The 15501-nt window shown below is 33.6% G+C and overlaps 1 pseudogene; it reads right to left on the bottom strand.

Moving 5' to 3' along the window:
• Window positions 1-5116: 5116 nt before the first annotated feature.
• LOC144374874 (protein FAM151B-like) lies at window positions 5117-13882 on the bottom strand (annotated as a pseudogene).
• Between the last annotated feature and the right edge of the window lie 1619 nt (window positions 13883-15501).

Raw genomic sequence — 15501 nt, 5'->3', positions numbered from 1 at the left:
TTTGGCAATTTTTTTTTATATGAAGAAACTAGATGAAAGCACTTTAATACAGGGAAGTTTTATAACACACACACTCTTAGTGGTTGAAACAATATATGAATAAAAATGCATACTTAAAACAATTAGCACTTCATAACTAAAGCAAATAATAAAATACAATTTATTATTTGGCATCCTATTCACTAGGATACTCTCAATAATTACTTGTTAAGTACAGTGCTACAATAATTAACTTTTCTAATGACAATCCTAAGATATAACAAAAATCCTAAAATGCTTTCTAAATCATTTTTAGAAGATTTTATTTAAACATATTTATACATTGGCCTGTATTAATCGATATTCTGAATAGTGGTAATTCACTGTTTATATTAGAATTTGTTACTTAAAAACTTTCTCCAACCAGTCACACCTCACCCTTATTTTGAAAATATGGGTCAAGGATTAATTAATTTTAAATTAATTTTTAAAATGCATTATATAAATTCAGAATAAGGGGTGATGATAATCACATCACTGTGCCTAAATATATGTTTCAACAACACCTTTTTTTTTGCAATATCTTTTGAAAGATAAGATACTTTATTGTGGGAAAAAAATCCTGCTTTAAAAAATTACTTTTACCTTTGCTGTAATATTAATTTAAATAGCTTTTTGTTTTGACCTACTTACATGTGAAAAACTATAGAAAAAATAAATTATTTCTGCATAAACCAGTACTTTCCAGTTTGAAAGATCTAACACTAGATATTTAAGAAATACTTTCTGCTTAATGGGGAGAAACTCTTAGATTTCTTAGATCAACTGCCACATTGAACAGCTCAGGAATATCTAGTTAGAAGCTAATAATTTTCATCATGTCCACAGAATACTCTGTGTTAATTCAGCTTTTACAGGCCCATGTGGATTATGTTTAAAAGATCTATTTTTGATTGAGGTCTATTGGGTTATCAGATGCCTCTGTGAATTGAAAATTCCATAGGACTGAACATGACTATTTGAAAAGCACTGTGACACACTGTTAAAAGACAATATAAATTGTACAGAAATGGATTTCAGCCTGCACTGAATTTTCTCACAAATGTGGTGTACTTTTATATATGTACTTTTATATATCCTGTTTTCCCATAGTCTTCTGGAGCTTGTGTGCTTGATTATTTGAGTACTATGTTTTCATGAAAATATAGTTCATCTGTATTATAAATGTTTCTCAGATGGAGGCATGAGAATATATTCTCAAGGGCTCTAGAGTTCTGAGAATTTACAATTTTTCATTTAACTGAATGCTTTAATTTCAATAATAATCTTTAAAAGTTAATACAGTATGCTACTTGATTTCCATGCAGTTCTCCAACGTTAATGAAAACAAAACCAGAGGCAGAGTTAATAAATAAATGATGGGTTTGCAATAAGAGAATGTCTAATAGCATCACAGGATACTGCAAAGAGTGGATGTCTCCCTGTAGTTCAATAAATCTCTTTCCTGCTTAAGTTAGCCAGAATTTGTTTCAGTTGTTTGAAACAAAGAACCTAACTAGGACTTTGTCTGGTACCATCTAATGTTTCTCTTTAAGCATAATGCTAGCAGCCATTGATTCAAATGATTCTAAATTCATCTAAAAATACTTTTATACATCCTGTTTTCCCATGCATATGGAATCAAACTACACCTATCTTTGGTACCTTATTCACTTAAAAATTATTTTAGAGAACATTCCTTATTAAACATAGCATCTAATGCACTATCTGTAATGAGTATATAATACTCCATCATATGGGTGTACCATAATTTATTCAACTGGTTTCTGTCTGATAGGGATTTAGAATGTCTCAAGTCTTTTTCACAACTAAAATACTTCAAGAATATCTTAGTACCTATTTCTGTGTGCTTATGTGAACTTCCACTAATAAGATAAGTCCTCACTGATGAAATTCATGGCTCTCTGCCAATTTCTCTAAAAAAAAATACTGGCCAGTTTACACTGTTTCTAGTAATCTATGTCAGTTTCTGCTATTATCTCCAATCTAATGAATTTATTAATCTAGATCTTTCTCTGGATGATTTGTAAAAACTATGTGTTAGAATTCTTTACACTTCTCTGACATATATAAAAAGTACTATTTTACCAGAATCTTTCCATTTTTATGTAAAAAAAATTGATGATTGATTGATTTAGTTCATTGCATATATTTTCCATTTGGAGTTGGAGTGAATTAAATAACATAAAACGCAAAAAAAAAAAAAATTCCCTTCAGTGCTGGGGATTGAACCCTGGTCCCAGTGCATGCCAGGCAAACACTTTACTACCTACTGAGCTACATCCCCAGCCCAAGGAAATGTTTTATGTGGGAAATGTAGATAAAAACCATGCCATAAATACCCTAGAGCAAATTCAACAGGAAAAAATTAAAACATTAAGAATATTTTACTGGGCTGGGAATGTGGCTCAAGCGGTAGCGTGCTCGCCTGGCATGCGTGCGGCCCGGGTTCAATCCTCAGCACCACATACCAACAAAGATGTTGTGTCCACCGAGAACTAAATAATAAATATTAAAAAAATTCTCTCTCTCTCTCTCTCTCTCTCTCTCTCTCTCTCTCTCTCTCCTCTCTCTCTCTTTAAAAAAAAAAGAATATTTTACTGTGGCTGGGGGCTGGGGGTACAGCTCAGTGATAGAGCATGAGCTTAGCATGTACAAGGCCCTGGGGTCAACCCCAGCACCAAAAAACAAAACAAAAACCCAAAAAGATTTTACTAATCTCTCAAGTGTAAAAAAAAAAAAAAAAAGCAAAATTTTAAAATTAATTAATTTATTCGTTCTAATCAGTTATACACGACAGCAGAATACTCTTCAATTCAGTGTACACTAATGGAGCACAATTTTTCACTTCTCTTGTTGTACACAGGATCACACCATTCATGTAATCATACATGTACCTAAGGTAATGATGTCTGTCTCATTCTACCATCTTTCCTATCCCCATGCCTGCTCTGCTCCCCTCCCTCCCCTTTGGCCAATCCAAAGTTCCTCCACTAACCCCATCTCCATTATGGATTAGCATCCACTTATCAGAGAAAACATTCGGCCTTTGGTTTTTTGGAATTGGCCTACTTCACTTAGTATGATATTCTCTAACTCTTAACCATTTACCTGCAAATGCCATAATTTTATTCTCTAAAAAACACAAATTTGACACTATTTTTACTTACTTTAAAGGTTCTAAAGCTTTTCTCTTAGATATATCTATATCATTGATATTCATTAATATTCTCTACAAACTGAGATTTTCTAGTTGTATTTTCTTTCTCAAAATAAGGTGGTGGGTATTTACTAGCTGTTCAAGTGACAATTCAAATCCGTTTTATTTTTGGCTATTCCAAATTATTTGTACATTTTAACTAAAGTAGAAATAGTGCCAGGCACAGTGCCTGTAATCCCAGTAGCTCAGGAGGCTGAGGCAGGAGGATCATGCATTCAAAGCCAGTCTGCACAACTTAACAAGGCCCCAAGCAACTTTAAGACCCTGTATCTAAAATATTTTAAAAGAAAGGACTGGGGATGTGGCTCAGTGGTTAAGCGCCCCTGGGTTCAATCTCTGGTACCAAAAAAAAAAAAAAAAAAAAAAGAAAAAGAAAAGAAATAGTGGAAAATTTGATCATGTTAGGACATGTTAACACACTTGCCTGTTTATAAACAACATCATAAAAATATTTTTAAAAATTACCGTCAACTCAAAAGTAGGTTGTAAAAAGTATCATAAGTTAAATTCAGCATAGAAATCCTAAGTCAATATGTTGGTTTGGCAGTTAAATTCCTGATAAATAGAAATGTTTTTAGAAAATAATATTTTTATCATTAGAAGAAGGGATTGCTAACAGAAGCTATGCCTTTGTGATTATAAACCTATGACCTCTCTTTTTAAAAAAACTATGCAACATAAGAAGTAAGGGAGGATAAAGCCTGAGTTGGCAATGATGAGAAGTTAGGAAGGGAAAAGTAGCCTGGAGACATCCAAAGACCCACGTGTGGCTGCATTCAGTTCAGCCTGAGGCTAAGACTAGAGTTAGACTAAACAGTGAAATGGAGTTTAGAACCAGTACAGCAGTATCAGATAGTTTCTAGTTTATCATCCTCAAACATTTTAAATTATAGGCTATATACTTTAATTAATCTAATAAAAAACTAAATTATTAGAAAATTAAAGTGGAATTAGGTTAAAGCATATGATTTTTTTTCTCGATTATACCAATTATTGGTTATTAGCTAAATGTTACTACTCACTAGACAGTAGTTACTCTAAATTTATTCTGGATGCAAAACTTTACATCTGGGGCTGGGGTTGTAACTCAGTGGTAGATCACTTGCCTAGTATGTGCAAAACCTTCGATTCCATTCTCAGCATAGTGGAAAAGGAAAAAGCACATGAATAGAAACTGAACACCCTGAAATCCACAGGACAATCTTGATAGTCTCTAATGTCTTTTAGTTGATGATTTTATATTTAACATGTGGGTAAGATGGCCCAGAGAGTTGCTTACTGGCTGATTATCTAGAAATCACTACATAGGGATGTATGAAGAAATAGATAAACCCAATAGTGTAATAAGTTTCAACCAGGAACAAACTGAATGTGAGGTCCACCTGTAGAAAGACAAGAATAAAAAGAAGGGATCCAGCCTACAGAATGTCTTCTGGCTTCCCACTCTCCTGTCAGCCACAAAGAACATAATGAGGGCCCTGTCCAATGACTTGGGAGCAGAACTTGTGCTCTTTTGGTTTCATATCATTTGAAACATTTGAAATTTTTAACCACTTTTTGTTTCATATCATTTGAAAAGCTTTTGACATCTGACATATGGAGTTTGCTCTAAGGAAGATGGGGGTGTCTAAAACAGTTAACAAGTTGAAAGAGACCAATTCAGGACTTGTTCAAAGAATTTAAAGAGGCAACTTTGGTTATTCTAGACTTTGCAAATAAATATTTGCCACGGAAGCTCTGTGATAAGATACTACCATACACACAGTATCTATCTAAAATAACAGAAGGGTCATACACATACCTGTTGGGTCAGGTCTTTTTCTCCATTACTCTTACATTTTATGGGATGATTTTTTTTTACCTTATATTAAAGATGTTATTTTTATAATTGAAGAATATTTTAATTTGACCAACAAAAAATAAATTATTAGCATTATCACCTTCATTGACTTTCTCAGGATGCCATCCTGTTGTCCAACACAAGGAAAATGTCACACCTGGAAAGAAGAATGTCACAGTGTCTATAAATGGTTTTGCATTTACTACTTTGTTACTTCCATTTGGACCAGAGAGAATATCAGCATTAATCCATACGGGACACTTTAGGTGCCTCTTCACATTTTCTAAGAGTATCATGGATGGTTTCACAGCTGCCAGACTAAAAACATAGTTTGGTAACAATGAGAAATATTTCTAGAGTAAAAAGAAATTATTTTAGACTAATGGTTTTAAAGTTCTTGAATTTGTAATAAAAATGTAATATAATAATACCTGAATTAAATAAAATAAAAAATCACACACACACAGAAGAGAAAGGTAAGGTATCTCAAAATGTTGATTTATACTTATTATTCATGAGAGGAACTTAAAGGTTCTATCAGTACTTAAATAATTCCACTACTTATGGACCAAATAGGGGTTTCAAAGCTCTCCATATTAGGATCACTAAGTGTGAAACAATATAAGACATAAATATTCACACATCAGACAATGTATAAATAAGACAATAAATGTGAAATGTACTCATAACCTACACATACACAGTCATGAAATACCTAGTGTGTCCAGGCACTATATCTCCAGTACCAGCTCAAGACCTTAAAGGAAAAAAAGAAATATTTTTTTCCCTCATGTATTCTTTGGGTGAATTTGGAGACATAAACACATTTCTAAAAATAACTAGAAAGCAAAAAAAAAACTATATTTCCTTAAAGCGTTTATGAGTTCCACATTTATTTTTCTTTTACTGTAAGCACCTATTCTATAAACTAGAGACAAGGATATTTTAGTTAAATTGAAAGGCTGGTTCTTTTTTTTTTCTTTTCTCCCTACATCTACTGAAGCTGACACCTATGTACTTTAAAACAATAAGGTTTTAATCAGCCTACATCACTTTTACTTTTTAAAATTATACACATAATGTACTAGAAAACCTCACTACTTCTAATTCTATCTTCTGACCTTTAAGATTAATCCTTCTGAACCTATAGAAATGCTCATTTCCAAGAAAGTTAACTGCAGCGAAGGCTAAGCATTATGAAGGTGGGTGCCGGAGAGAACACTCAGCAACACTCTCCACACTTTTACCTCATCTTAGGGGAGGACACTTCCATCTGTGCTTCTATCTTTCTTCTCTCCACTCCTTTTGTGCCTCCTACCTTAAGAGGAAAAATTAATATTCTCAGTAAGTTGGGAAATAAACCAGAGAAACCAGGCTCTAGCATTTACCTTCTGGTCTCTCACTCCTCTTCTCCCACATATCAGCAGAGTGAAAGAGATTCAAATCTTCTCACTCTTCTGCTCCTGAAATGAAGACCCTAGATTTTAATGGCTCAAAAAGCCCTAATGTTTGGCTTTGTAGATTCTAATTTAAATACTCTCATTTCTCTGCTTTAAATTCTTCCTGTCTTGTACTGTATCAATGCCATGCTAAAACCACAAATCTAAAATTCATATGAAACAACAGAAGACCCAGAATAGTCAAAGTAATGCTGAGCAAAAAGAATAAAGCTGGAGGCACCATAAGACCCAATTTCAAAACATACTACTAAGGTGGGCTGGGGATGTGACACAGTGGTAGAGTGCTTGCTTGGTATGTGTGAGGCCCTGGGTTTGATCCCCAGCACTGCAAAAACAAAAACAGAAAACAACGAAACATACCACATCGCTATAGAAATCAAAATAGCATGGTACTGAATATCTTATCCTACTTTCCTACAAGTTTTATATAGACATTGGGGATGACAAAATATAAACTATACTTGATATTATAATAAGTAACTTCAAATTACATTTTAAAGGAAAATAATTCTTTGCTTAAACTCTGGAGTTGGCTAAAACTCCAAATAAAATTTAAAAACTTATTATTTTTATACTAAAGCATGTAACCTAGAAGCATAAAATAAGAACTACTAAACGTTGACTAAAATATCATTCAGCTCCTCTCACACAGGTAGTGCAGCAATCTGGTTAGGGGCATGAACTCTCCAATTGGGGTGACAGCTCTTTTTACCATCAATGTGACCTCTGGCAGGCTACTTATAACTTCGGTCTCCATTGCCTCATCTGGAAAATGAGAATAGCAGCAACGATCTACCTCTTAGGATTGTTACGAGTATTAAATGAAAAATACATGTAATGCTCTTAGAACAGTGTCTGATGCATAATAAGTGTTCTTATAACCATTAATTTACATGCATTACCCTTCAAATGTTATGGAAAAAAATCACTATAAAATTTTAGTTTTCAGTGGCCCAGTTCTTTTGGGGTAGCTGCTAGCATTTAAGAATAAACAGCGGGGGGGGGTGCTGGGATGTAGCCCAGTTGGTAGAGTGCTTGCCTTGCATGCACAAGGCCCTGGGTTCAATCCCCAGAACCCCACCCCCACATACACACACAAAGGAATAAACAGGGGCTGGGGTTGTAGCTTAGTGGTAGACTGCTTGTCTAGTGTGTGGTAGGCACTGGGTTTGCGTCTCAGCACCACATAAAAATAAAGAAATAAATATAATAAAGGTATTGTGTCCATCTAAAACTTAAAAAAATTAAAGAATAAACAGGCTAATATATAGGGAGCCAAAGAATAGATCACAGTCGATAATCCAAGGGGCAATAGTAGATATACAAAAAAAAATGAGCACATGAAAAGGCAAGGCATTCTAAAACCTTAAACTGCCAAGTATCAAGGATCAGATGCTTTATCATAGTGCAGAGAATGCCTAGGATCTGGTGCTACTTCAGCTGGCAAAGCTTAGCTGTCATCCTTAGGTAAATCACCTAATCTCTCTGCGACTAAGTCTCTTTGTCCATAAAACAGAGCTGAACCAGTCATCACTCAAAAAGCCTGATGATTTTAAGATAGCTCTTTAACTCTTGAACCTAGTCAATTAAAACCCCTGTATGTCAAGATTCTGTATATTTATTTGTTCACCAACAGAATAATGAGGCTTATTGATATAGTCAGCCCCATAAGAAATGGTTAGTCACTTTAAAAATCCCATAAAATCTCCAAATAATTATTTTTGGGGGCAGAGAGGATAATTCAATTTTAAAATATGACTCAGAGATGAGGCAGGTTTACTGCCAACCCTGGATTTCAATAGCAGCAGCCTTCATAGGGCTTATCACCGCTTTTCTGGTGTCACAGTTTATTCCTGGTTTTACCTATAATTTTTCACACCAAAATACTTAAAAGCAAAATTTCCTATGATGGGCACATAGAAGTAATGACATTTAGCCTCATTCTTCATTATCAATGTCTCCAAAATAGTATTTTTAAGCAATTCTTTGGTTACTGAAAAGTTCCAAATTATTCCCTTTACACATCAACATAAATCAAACTGAATACACATAAACAAAACCTCTCCGAACCTTTCCTTCCAAGACTACTTATTAACAAAAGAACTTTAGATTTAGCAATCTGTTATCAGAATGATCATGCATGATAAATTCCTTTATAAAAATTAGCTTTAGCCTCAAAGAAACAATTATAGCAAACAGCTCAGTAGGCCTTAGGTCCACTCTGAAACATACTAGAGTCCATAAATCCATTTTCATTTTGGAAAAGATACAGAAGTAGATAGTCAGACGTATGTGTGGCTATTAATTTTGCCCCCAAGTTACTCTATAACAGCCAGTAGCATGTTTGTACAAATACCTCTTGAAATCCAGCTTGATGCCTTTATTGCTCTTCACAACCTCAGTGAGCCACTCCTATAGAGTATTATCACTGTTTGTTTCAAGGGGATGGGCCATGACTGGTTGTGCATGCTCTGATCCATTACTTGGAAGAATTACATCGGCCTCTATCATATGAGCATTACCTGTCCAAATAAAAGAACTTAAGTTAATGCTGAAAAACTGCAGAACTGCAGGAGATAAAAGAAAGGAAAGAAAACTAACACTGAGTAACTACTACATGTCAGGTACTGTACTTAATCCTTATTTGTTACAGATGAGCAAACATGCCAAGAAGCTAAATGAATTTACCTTAAACTAGTGTTCTACTTTTGAATTTTTCCAAGTAAATAAAAGTATTGTGTCCATCTACAACAAAATATTTTTTAAAGAAACCACACAAGATGGCTATCTTTAAAAATCTTTTTTAGTTATAGATGGACACAATACCTTTATTTTTATTTGTATGCACCTGAGGATTGAACCCAGTGCCTCACATACGCTAGGCAAGTGCTCTACGACTGAGCTACAATCCCAGTCCAAGATGGCTGTTTTTAAAAACGCACAGTAACAAACGTTGGCAAAGATGTGGAAAGATTAGAATCCTTATCTACACAGCAGTAGGAATATAAAAAATAGAGCCATTTTAAAAATATATGGCAGTTTAAAAAAATTAAACATACTATGACTCAGCAATTCTACTCTATAGACACATAATGCAAGAAAACTGCAAATATATGTCCACAAAAAATTGTACATGAATGTTCATAGCAATAGTAAAAGTATCAAAAAATAAGAAACTGAAATATTTATCAACTGATGAATGGATAAACACACTGCAATATACATACAATGAAATGATACAATCATAAATAGACATGAAATAATGATAGACCTTAGAACATAAATGAACTTTAAAAATATGCTAAATAAAAGAAATTGGACACAGAAGTTCACATGTGAAGGAAGAGTACAGGGAGCTACCCTGAATTGTGATTCTGAGTTCAAGAAAAGTCTTCATAAAGGAACAGGCAATTTAATTGATACCAAAGGATGTTTAAGAGGTTAGCCAGGCAAAGTGTGAGAAGAGAGCATTCCAGAAAGAATGTATATAGCAGTCAGAGGAGGAGAAGAGCTGGGCCATGAGAGGACTCTAAGGCTGGTACAGACGCAAACTAAGCATACTGGGACAGGAGAACTTGAAAAAAGAGGCCAGTTTGCACAGGGCCTTCAGGCTATGGATGCAGTTTGAAGGCTCAACAAACAGCATTTCATTTTCTGAAAGAATTCTGAAAAATAAGGTAGCCAAATTAGTAGATGGGGTTCAAAATATTACTTATATTACCTATAAAGCTAGGTCAGTGGGTACAGCTTAATTGAGAGATAATTTCTAACTTCCACCATCATCCCCAAATCCAAATTCTGGAACAGTCCTTTTGAAGAAAGTTCTAGCAAACACAAATGTCCAGACAGCTGTTTCTCACTGTTCAAGTGGAAGCAGAGAGAAGAATGCCCTCCTTTGTCCAATGAATTTGCTAGATTAGGACTAAAAAAATTTGGTTAGATATCAAAAAAGGTATTGAATTAATCTACTCTTTAAAGCAAACATCAGAAACTGGACTGACTTACTTTTCAATGCCTCATTCATCTGTGCCTTGTGGTTAGCTGCATGATACCAGATGATCTCAGTGCCATCTTCTGTTGTAATCCGGTTATTTCTCAGAAAATATTCCAGTATATTTTCACTCCAAAATCCTAAAATGACAGTATTTACATGAAAAAGAATGTTTCTTTAATGGGTAAAATTTTAAAATGTTTTATTATGTATAATAAGATAGATCATATAGATACATATTGATAGTAAAAATCTTGCTAAAATGAGGCAAATTAACATTATCAGTCATCTGATACAGTTACCTATTTTTAAAGTTTTTGTGGCAAGATAGCTAAAATCTCTATTCACTGAGCATAAATCACATATACACTATAATATCACATATACCCTCACGTTGAACATGAAATCTCTATATTTGTTCATCCAATGTATTTGCCACTTTGTATCCTCTGACCTACGTCTCATCATTCCTCCTTTGAGTAACCACACTTTTATTCTCCATCTTTGTATATTTCAAATTTTAAATTTTAGATTCCTCATATGAATGAAGTCATGAGTTTTTTTTTCTTTCTGTGTCTGGATTATTTCACTTAGCACAATAATGTCCTTCAAGTTCATCCATATTGTGGTGAATAGCAAATCTCATTCTTTTTAGAGCTGAATAATATTACATTGAATGTGTGTGTATATGTGTGTGTGTGTGTGTGTATGTGTGTGTGTGTATGTGTGCATGCATGTGCACATAGGCACATATACCCAATGCATGCTCATGCATGTGCAATGTGTGGACATAGCATATCTTCTTGATATATTTGTCTGCCTTTAGACATCCAAGTTCTTTCCATAATTTGAGTATTGTGAATAATGTTCATAGAGATATCTTTAAGAGGTAGTGATTTTATTTGAGTATATGCCCAGAAAAGGGATGGCTAGGTGATAGAATAAAAAAAATAATAATAAAAATGAACAGAAGACTTATCCAGGGAGGATAACAAAGTAATTAGCCTGAGGAAAATACAAGATTAAAAAAACAAAGAATACTTATGATGTGACGGGTATATAATACATATGAGTAATATAACTAGTAGATATATAAGATGGTCTGAACACCAGAAGCATAAAAATGTAGAAAGAAAATAAAACCAGAAAAAAGCAGAAATTTAAGAGCAGAATATTTTACAATGTCTTCTAATGAATGTGACCCTAATTTATGTAAAGCGAAAGCTATAATTAAAACTTTTAAGTTTTGTGCAATTTAATTGTTTTCTCTACCTGAAGTCTTACTGTCCATTGACAATTTATAATTCAAATGACAGGCCAGGCATGGTAGTGCAGCTCTGTAATACCAGAGACTGGGTCCAGGAAAGAGGACCACAAGTTCAAGGTCAGCTTGAGCAACTTAATGAGACCGTGTCTCAAAATAAAAAATAAAAAGGGCTGGGGATATGACTCAGTGGTTAAGGGCCCCTGGGTTCAAAACACCAAACAAACAAACAAGTAAATAAATAAAATAAAATTCAAATCTCATATTTTGCTACATATTCATCTTCAAATTATGATTCTCAGACCCTCATATTAAGTAAACTCGAATTAACAGTCATAGATTTATCTAGTATGTACAAATATAAATAATTCTCATGTCTATCAACTACTTTTGGCATACAACATTTTTCATAATTATATATTTTAAAATGAAAGTTAACTGAGACTAAGGCAGGTGGTGGCAAAAAATACTTGTATCCAGGCCAACTCCATATTATGCCATTTTCTAATATAGAACTTTTTTGAAAGCTTTAAAAAGCAAAAAAGAGGGAAAAAACCCATGTGAGGCCCTGAGTTTGATCTTCCACACCATAAAAAGTTTCTCATAATATTAACATCCCTAATTATTGTTTTTTTTACTTAAACATTGCTTACAAATTCCCTATGTGTAAGTCATTTGATCTCCATATAACAACAGTTACAAACCTTAAAAAGGCTATCAGAAACTATAAATAAAAGTAATATTTTATCAGTGAACAGAGGAGCAAATAATTAAACTTCTTACTAATATGCATAGGGACCCAGCAACCACCCTAGATGATGGGCAATAGAATAAAGAAGAAAGGGTTAGCGGGAGAATCCACTATCCCCAGTCTCCAACACACCATGCATGGCCCTACTTAGCATACAGGATAGAGTCAGAGACTTTTCGGACTTAGATGGCAGTGCATAGCTATCATTTTTAAAATATTTAAGCCAGGCATTATAGAAGGCCTATTATTGGTCCTAACAAGTGTCCAACTATAGGATGATAATTAAATCATAGTATATTCTCATGATAGAATATGTTACTAATGTGGCTGTTACAAATAAAGTTTTTGAGACAGACCAAATGACTTAAATAAATGGTTACTTAATGGAATCTAGTTGTTAGATAATGATTCATAATAAGATATTTCCATAGCACCTTTCAACTAAACACTGCATTTGAAATTTTATAAAGGCAATTTATAAATTAATAATAATGGGCAACAAAATAGCCAAATTTTATTCTTTTATTGTGTGCATGTACAAATATGTAACAACGAATCCCACTACTATGTATAATTACAATGACCGATGAAACACTTACAAATACTGTGACTGAAGAATCTAAAACATTAGAATTAAAAAGTTCTTGGAGTAGGAAAGACAATGGAATACAATGGTCATCATTACCCTAAGTACACATATGAAGACATGAAGGATGTGACTCTACTTTGTGTACAACCATAAATATGAAAAATTGTGCTCTATATGTGTAATGTAAATTGTAATGCATTCTGTTGTCATATATAACAAATTAAAATTTTAAAAAAATTTCTTGCCCTTTTAATGAGTGAAATTTTTATATTGTACTTAACCACAACTATATACAGATGCTCCCTAACTTATGATAGGGTTATGTCCTAATAAATACACTGTAAGTTGGAAATATCATAAATTAAAAAAAATGCACTGAATACACCTAACCTACTGAAAATCTGAGCTTAGCTTACTCTACTAAGCATGCTTAGAAGACCTACACTTGGGCAAAATCGCCAAACACAAAGCCCATTTTACTATAAAGTGTTGAATCTCATGCAATTTATCAAATACTATATGAACATGGAAAATGAAATGTTTTTGCACCAGTATATTTTTGCACCATATAAAGTCAAAAATATCATAAGTCAAATCATCTTAAGTCAGGGACTGTATGAATATTTTTAGAATTTAAGAAGCCTCTGATTACCTATGATCCAGGGTAGTGGGGTTGAGAGGTAAGGCCTAATGGGATATGTTTGGCTCATTGGGGGCACCACCCTCATGAACGGATTAATGTCCTTATAATAGGAATAGGCACACTCTGTCTTGTACTCCCTCACTGTCTCTTTCTGTCTCCTGCTGCTCTTCAGCTATGCTCCTTCTGCCACATTATGACATAGCAAGAAAGCCCTTTAGCTCCTCCATCTTGGCTTTCTCAGCATCCAAAACTGTAAGCCAATACATTTCTGCTCATTACAAATTACCCAGTCTATGGTCTCTGTTATATAGCAGCACAAAACCAACTACAACAATTTATAATAGTCAAAAATATAACCAATCTAAATGTCCATCAACAAATAAATGGATAAAATAATGTCATATGCACATACAACAAAATACTATTTGACCCTGAAAAGGAATGAAATACTGATACATGCCACAATATGAACACAATTTGAAGAATCCTATGCAAAATGAAAGAAGTCATACAGACAAGATCACATCACTGTACATTTCCATTTATATGAAATGTCCAGAATAGATATTTATTTATTTTTATGTGGTGCTGAGGCTCTAACCCAGTGCCTCGCACGTGTTAGGCTAGCACTCTACCACTGAACCACAACCCCAGCCTCCAGAAGAAATAAATAGGTAGGGATAGAAAGTAGATGTGCTGCTATGGTTTGAGGTATAAAGGGGATTTTAATTCTTTTTTTGGTGATGACAATAGTTTAAAATTGACTGTAGTGATAGTTGCACAAGTCTGTGAATACACTGCCAACTACTGAATTATACTGTTTTGAAGACTTTTAGAACTATATAATAAACTTACTTACTCTAAGCTGCTAAGAACTAGTGCTATAAAATTAATTTGTATATAAAGAAAGTGGGAGAAAGACTATGCATATTACATATATTAACATATTATATATTTTACATGTGGCTTGTACACAGAACCTCTTAAAGGATATACAAGAAATGGTAACACATGCCTGTGTGGAGAGGAACTGACTGAGGGACTGCAGGGAACCTTGCACTAAAAATCCTATTGTGCCTTTTGATTTTTTTACACTGAAAAGATACTATTTTTTAAAAAGTTAAGGGAAGAAAATGATTCACCTAGTGAAACAAACTGGTTAAGAATTAGCTAAGCCAAAAACTGTTCATGAGATTAGAATTCATTATTATTATTTAATGGCGTGTGTCACAATCTGGAAATTTTCACCTGAGCACACATTTATTCCAACATTTTGCAAACCTTGCACTAATTCAGGAAAATCTGTATTTTTACAGCTTAATAATGAGAGTGGTTAATTTTTTGAGTGTGAGCCTAGTCTGAGATTTGGACTTTCAGAATTAAACATTCTATGAGGCTTAACTATGCCCTAAAAAATGTTCACATTCTTTGATTCAATAATTCTTGTTACAAAAATCTTGCATAAGATTTTTTTAAATCAGAATTGAGGAAGAATAATAAAAAGATGTTCATTACTGCATGAGTTCTAATTTTTTAAAAAAAGGAAACATGAGGAAATTGGTTAAATAAATTACAGTATAATTTTTGATAAAAAAATTCAGTCACTTAAAGTTATTTGTTATAGAAAGCTTTGTGACATGGTGATATTAGGAAAAATGCAGGATAAAAAATTTATATTTACTATGATCTTACTCTAAGTCAGGA

Source organism: Ictidomys tridecemlineatus, unplaced genomic scaffold (assembly GCF_052094955.1).
Source record: "Ictidomys tridecemlineatus isolate mIctTri1 unplaced genomic scaffold, mIctTri1.hap1 Scaffold_92, whole genome shotgun sequence".
In the NCBI taxonomy this organism is placed as follows: domain Eukaryota; kingdom Metazoa; phylum Chordata; class Mammalia; order Rodentia; family Sciuridae; genus Ictidomys; species Ictidomys tridecemlineatus.
Note: the sequence above shows the minus strand (reverse complement) of the source record. Positions and strands in the feature narration are given on the sequence as shown.